Raw genomic sequence first — 7,564 nt, 5'->3', positions numbered from 1 at the left:
TGCAACACTTAGAAAAAGTGTACAGCGCCAGCAGACAATGAATTTTCAGCACTAAAAAACCGAAACTTCATTAACAGCTAAACCAAACGTTTCCAATGTACATTTCCACATTTATAGAGTGTTAAAAGGCATCCTGAAGCCTGGGAAGTCATTAATTTGATTGTCCAGTATTTCCCTTATGAGATAATGCCTCACATAGCAAATGTGTACAGTGCGAGCTGAAAATGCATTTACAGCACTAAAAAACCAAACTTATATAACAGCTAAACCAAACGTTTCCAATGTAAATTTCCACCTTTATCTAGTGTAGAAAGGCATCCTGAAGCCTGGAAAGTCATTGATTTGATTGTCCAGTATTTCCTTCATGAGATATTGCAACACTTAGAAAAAGTGTACAGCGCCAGCAGACAATGAATTTTCAGCACTAAAAAAACGAAACTTCATTAACAGCTAAACTAAACGTTTCCAATGTAAATTTCCACCTTTATATAGTGTAAAAAGACATCCTGAAGCCTGGGCAGTCATTAATTTGATTGTCCAATATTTCCCTTATGAGATAATGCCTCTCATAGCAAATGTGTACAGCGCGAGCTGAAAATGCATTTACAGCACTAAAAAACCAAACTTTTATAACAGCTAAACCAAACGTTTCCAATGTAAATTTCCACATTTATATAGTGTAGAAAGGCATCCTGAAGCCTGGAAAGTCATTAATTTGATTGTCCAGTATTTCCTTCATGAGATATTGCAACACTTAGAAAAAGTGTACAGCGCCAGCAGACAATGAATTTTCAGCACTAAAAAAACGAAACTTCATTAACAGCTAAACCAAACGTTTCCAATGTAAATTTCCACATTTATAGAGTGTAAAAGGGCATCCTGAAGCCTGGGAAGTCATTAATTTGATTGTCCAGTATTTCCCTTATGAGATAATGCCTCACATAGCAAATGTGTACAGTGCGAGCTGAAAATGCATTTTCAGCACTAAAAAACCAAACTTTTATAACAGCTAAACCAAACGTTTCCAATGTAAATTTCCACCTTTATATAGTGTAAAAAGACATCCTGAAGCCTGGGCAGTCATTAATTTGATTGTCCAGTATTTCCCTTATGAGATAATGCCTCACATAGCAAATGTATACAGCGCGAGCTGAAAATGCATTTACAGCACTAAAAAAACAAACTTTTATAACAGCTAAACTAAAAGTTTCCAATGTAAATTTCCACCTTTATATAGTGTAAAAAGACATCCTGAAGCCTGGGCAGTCATTAATTTGATTGTCCAATATTTCCCTTATGAGATAATGCCTCTCATAGCAAATGTGTACAGCGCGATCTGAAAATGCATTTACAGCACTAAAAAAACAAACTTTTATAACAGCTAAACCAAACGTTTCCAATGTAAATTTCCACCTTTATATAGTGTAGAAAGGCATCCTGAAGCCTGGAAAGTCATTAATTTGATTGTCCAGTATTTCCTTCATGAGATATTGCAACACTTAGAAAAAGTGTACAGCGCCAGCAGACAATGAATTTTCAGCACTAAAAAAACGAAACTTCATTAACAGCTAAACTAAACGTTTCCAATGTAAATTTCCACCTTTATATAGTGTAAAAAGACATCCTGAAGCCTGGGCAGTCATTAATTTGATTGTCCAATATTTCCCTTATGAGATAATGCCTCTCATAGCAAATGTGTACAGCGCGAGCTGAAAATGCATTTACAGCACTAAAAAAACAAACTTTTATAACAGCTAAACCAAACGTTTCCAATGTAAATTTCCACATTTATATAGTGTAGAAAGGCATCCTGAAGCCTGGAAAGTCATTAATTTGATTGTCCAGTATTTCCTTCATGAGATATTGCAACACTTAGAAAAAGTGTACAGCGCCAGCAGACAATGAATTTTCAGCACTAAAAAAACGAAACTTCATTAACAGCTAAACCAAACGTTTCCAATGTAAATTTCCACATTTATAGAGTGTAAAAGGGCATCCTGAAGCCTGGGAAGTCATTAATTTGATTGTCCAGTATTTCCCTTATGAGATAATGCCTCACATAGCAAATGTGTACAGTGCGAGCTGAAAATGCATTTTCAGCACTAAAAAACCAAACTTTTATAACAGCTAAACCAAACGTTTCCAATGTAAATTTCCACCTTTATATAGTGTAAAAAGACATCCTGAAGCCTGGGCAGTCATTAATTTGATTGTCCAGTATTTCCCTTATGAGATAATGCCTCACATAGCAAATGTGTACAGCGCGAGCTGAAAATGCATTTACAGCACTAAAAAAACAAACTTTTATAACAGCTAAACTAAAAGTTTCCAATGTAAATTTCCACCTTTATATAGTGTAAAAAGACATCCTGAAGCCTGGGCAGTCATTAATTTGATTGTCCAATATTTCCCTTATGAGATAATGCCTCTCATAGCAAATGTGTACAGCGCGAGCTGAAAATGCATTTACAGCACTAAAAAAACAAACTTTTATAACAGCTAAACCAAACGTTTCCAATGTAAATTTCCACCTTTATATAGTGTAGAAAGGCATCCTGAAGCCTGGAAAGTCATTAATTTGATTGTCCAGTATTTCCTTCATGAGATATTGCAACACTTAGAAAAAGTGTACAGCGCCAGCAGACAATGAATTTTCAGCACTAAAAAAACGAAACTTCATTAACAGCTAAACCAAACGTTTCCAATGTAAATTTCCACCTTTATATAGTGTAAAAAGACATCCTGAAGCCTGGGCAGTCATTAATTTGATTGTCCAGTATTTCCCTTATGAGATAATGCCTCACATAGCAAATGTGTACAGTGCGAGCTGAAAATGCATTTTCAGCACTAAAAAAACCAAACTTTTATAACAGCTAAACCAAACGTTTCCAATGTAAATTTCCACCTTTATATAGTGTAAAAAGACATCCTGGAGCCTGGGCAGTCATTAATTTGATTGTCCACTATTTCCCTTATGAGATAATGCCTCTCATAGCAAATGTGTACAGCGCGAGCTGAAAATGCATTTACAGCACTAAAAAAACAAACTTTTATAACAGCTAAACCAAACGTTTCCAATGTACATTTCCACCTTTATATAGTGTAGAAAGGCATCCTGAAGCCTGGAAAGTCATTAATTTGATTGTCCAGTATTTCCTTCATGAGATATTGCAACACTTAGAAAAAGTGTACAGCGCCAGCAGACAATGAATTTTCAGCACTAAAAAAACGAAACTTCATTAACAGCTAAACCAAACGTTTCCAATGTAAATTTCCACATTTATAGAGTGTAAAAGGGCATCCTGAAGCCTGGGCAGCCATTAATTTGATTGTCCACTATTTCCCTTATGAGATAATGCCTCACATAGCAAATGTGTACAGTGCGAGCTGAAAATGCATTTTCAGCACTAAAAAACCAAACTTTTATAACAGCTAAACCAAACGTTTCCAATGTAAATTTCCACATTTATAGAGTGTAAAAAGGCATCCTGAAGCCTGGGAAGTCATTAATTTGATTGTCCAGTATTTCCCTTATGAGATAATGCCTCACATAGCAAATGTGTACAGTGCGAGCTGAAAATGCATTTACAGCACTAAAAATCCAAACTTATATAACAGCTAAACCAAACGTTTCCAATGTAAATTTCCACCTTTATCTAGTGTAGAAAGGCATCCTGAAGCCTGGAAAGTCATTGATTTGATTGTCCAGTATTTCCTTCATGAGATATTGCAACACTTAGAAAAAGTGTACAGCGCCAGCAGACAATGAATTTTCAGCACTAAAAAAAACGAAACTTCATTAACAGCTAAACTAAACGTTTCCAATGTAAATTTCCACCTTTATATAGAGTAAAAAGACATCCTGAAGCCTGGGCAGCCATTAATTTGATTGTCCAATATTTCCCTTATGAGATAATGCCTCTCATAGCAAATGTGTACAGCGCGAGCTGAAAATGCATTTACAGCACTAAAAAACCAAACTTTTATAACAGCTAAACCAAACGTTTCCAATGTAAATTTCCACCTTTATATAGTGTAAAAAGACATCCTGAAGCCTGGGCAGTCATTAATTTGATTGTCCAATATTTCCCTTATGAGATAATGCCTCTCATAGCAAATGTGTACAGCGCGAGCTGAAAATGCATTTACAGCACAAAAAAACCAAACTTTTATAACAGCTAAACCAAACGTTTCCAATGTAAATTTCCACCTTTATATAGTGTAAAAAGACATCCTGAAGCCTGGGCAGTCATTAATTTGATTGTCCAATATTTCCCTTATGAGATAATGCCTCTCATAGCAAATGTGTACAGCGCGAGCTGAAAATGCATTTACAGCACTAAAAAACCAAACTTTTATAACAGCTAAACCAAACGTTTCCAATGTAAATTTCCACCTTTATATAGTGTAGAAAGGCATCCTGAAGCCTGGAAAGTCATTAATTTGATTGTCCAGTATTTCCTTCATGAGATATTGCAACACTTAGAAAAAGTGTACAGCGCCAGCAGACAATGACTTTTCAGCACTAAAAAAACGAAACTTCATTAACAGCTAAACTAAACGTTTCCAATGTAAATTTCCACCTTTATATAGTGTAAAAAGACATCCTGAAGCCTGGGCAGTCATTAATTTGATTGTCCAATATTTCCCTTATGAGATAATGCCTCTCATAGCAAATGTGTACAGCGCGAGCTGAAAATGCATTTACAGCACTAAAAAACCAAACTTTTATAACAGCTAAACCAAACGTTTCCAATGTAAATTTCCACATTTATATAGTGTAGAAAGGCATCCTGAAGCCTGGAAAGTCATTAATTTGATTGTCCAGTATTTCCTTCATGAGATATTGCAACACTTAGAAAAAGTGTACAGCGCCAGCAGACAATGAATTTTCAGCACTAAAAAAACGAAACTTCATTAACAGCTAAACCAAACGTTTCCAATGTAAATTTCCACATTTATAGAGTGTAAAAGGGCATCCTGAAGCCTGGGAAGTCATTAATTTGATTGTCCAGTATTTCCCTTATGAGATAATGCCTCACATAGCAAATGTGTACAGTGCGAGCTGAAAATGCATTTTCAGCACTAAAAAAACCAAACTTTTATAACAGCTAAACCAAACGTTTCCAATGTAAATTTCCACCTTTATATAGTGTAAAAAGACACCCTGAAGCCTGGGCAGTCATTAATTTGATTGTCCAGTATTTCCCTTATGAGATAATGCCTCACATAGCAAATGTGTACAGCGCGAGCTGAAAATGCATTTACAGCACTAAAAAAACAAACTTTTATAACAGCTAAACTAAAAGTTTCCAATGTAAATTTCCACCTTTATATAGTGTAAAAAGACATCCTGAAGCCTGGGCAGTCATTAATTTGATTGTCCAATATTTCCCTTATGAGATAATGCCTCTCATAGCAAATGTGTACAGCGCGAGCTGAAAATGCATTTACAGCACTAAAAAAACAAACTTTTATAACAGCTAAACCAAACGTTTCCAATGTACATTTCCACCTTTATATAGTGTAGAAAGGCATCCTGAAGCCTGGAAAGTCATTAATTTGATTGTCCAGTATTTCCTTCATGAGATATTGCAACACTTAGAAAAAGTGTACAGCGCCAGCAGACAATGAATTTTCAGCACTAAAAAAACGAAACTTCATGAACAGCTAAACCAAACGTTTCCAATGTAAATTTCCACATTTATAAAGTGTAAAAAGGCATCCTGAAGCCTGGGAAGTCATTAATTTGATTGTCCAGTATTTCCCTTATGAGATAATGCCTCACATAGCAAATGTGTACAGTGCGAGCTGAAAATGCATTTACAGCACTAAAAAACCAAACTTATATAACAGCTAAACCAAACGTTTCCAATGTAAATTTCCACCTTTATCTAGTGTAGAAAGGCATCCTGAAGCCTGGAAAGTCATTGATTTGATTGTCCAGTATTTCCTTCATGAGATATTGCAACACTTAGAAAAAGTGTACAGCGCCAGCAGACAATGAATTTTCAGCACTAAAAAAAACGAAACTTCATTAACAGCTAAACTAAACGTTTCCAATGTAAATTTCCACCTTTATATAGAGTAAAAAGACATCCTGAAGCCTGGGCAGCCATTAATTTGATTGTCCAATATTTCCCTTATGAGATAATGCCTCACATAGCAAATGTGTACAGCGCGAGCTGAAAATGCATTTACAGCACTAAAAAACCAAACTTTTATAACAGCTAAACCAAACGTTTCCAATGTAAATTTCCACCTTTATATAGTGTAAAAAGACATCCTGAAGCCTGGGCAGTCATTAATTTGATTGTCCAGTATTTCCCTTATGAGATAATGCCTCACATAGCAAATGTGTACAGCGCGAGCTGAAAATGCATTTACAGCACTAAAAAAACAAACTTTTATAACAGCTAAACTAAAAGTTTCCAATGTAAATTTCCACCTTTATATAGTGTAAAAAGACATCCTGAAGCCTGGGCAGTCATTAATTTGATTGTCCAGTATTTCCCTTATGAGATAATGCCTCACATAGCAAATGTGTACAGCGCGAGCTGAAAATGCATTTACAGCACTAAAAAAACAAACTTTTATAACAGCTAAACTAAAAGTTTCCAATGTAAATTTCCACCTTTATATAGTGTAAAAAGACATCCTGAAGCCTGGGCAGTCATTAATTTGATTGTCCAATATTTCCCTTATGAGATAATGCCTCTCATAGCAAATGTGTACAGCGCGAGCTGAAAATGCATTTACAGCACTAAAAAACCAAACTTTTATAACAGCTAAACCAAACGTTTCCAATGTAAATTTCCACCTTTATATAGTGTAGAAAGGCATCCTGAAGCCTGGAAAGTCATTAATTTGATTGTCCAGTATTTCCTTCATGAGATATTGCAACACTTAGAAAAAGTGTACAGCGCCAGCAGACAATGACTTTTCAGCACTAAAAAAACGAAACTTCATTAACAGCTAAACTAAACGTTTCCAATGTAAATTTCCACCTTTATATAGTGTAAAAAGACATCCTGAAGCCTGGGCAGTCATTAATTTGATTGTCCAATATTTCCCTTATGAGATAATGCCTCTCATAGCAAATGTGTACAGCGCGAGCTGAAAATGCATTTACAGCACTAAAAAACCAAACTTTTATAACAGCTAAACCAAACGTTTCCAATGTAAATTTCCACCTTTATATAGTGTAGAAAGGCATCCTGAAGCCTGGAAAGTCATTAATTTGATTGTCCAGTATTTCCTTCATGAGATATTGCAACACTTAGAAAAAGTGTACAGCGCCAGCAGACAATGAATTTTCAGCACTAAAAAAACGAAACTTCATTAACAGCTAAACCAAACGTTTCCAATGTAAATTTCCACATTTATAGAGTGTAAAAGGGCATCCTGAAGCCTGGGAAGTCATTAATTTGATTGTCCAGTATTTCCCTTATGAGATAATGCCTCACATAGCAAATGTGTACAGCGCGAGCTGAAAATGCATTTACAGCACTAAAAAACCAAACTTTTATAACAGCTAAACCAAACGTTTCCAATGTAAATTTCC

The sequence above is a fragment of the Idiotropiscis lumnitzeri genome, unplaced genomic scaffold (assembly GCF_059441095.1).
Source record: "Idiotropiscis lumnitzeri isolate Australia: NSW breed Sydney's pygmy pipehorse unplaced genomic scaffold, RoL_Ilum_1.0 HiC_scaffold_178, whole genome shotgun sequence".
Lineage (NCBI taxonomy): Eukaryota > Metazoa > Chordata > Actinopteri > Syngnathiformes > Syngnathidae > Idiotropiscis > Idiotropiscis lumnitzeri.
The sequence above is the reverse complement of the archived record's forward strand: the minus strand, read 5'-3'. Positions refer to the sequence as shown.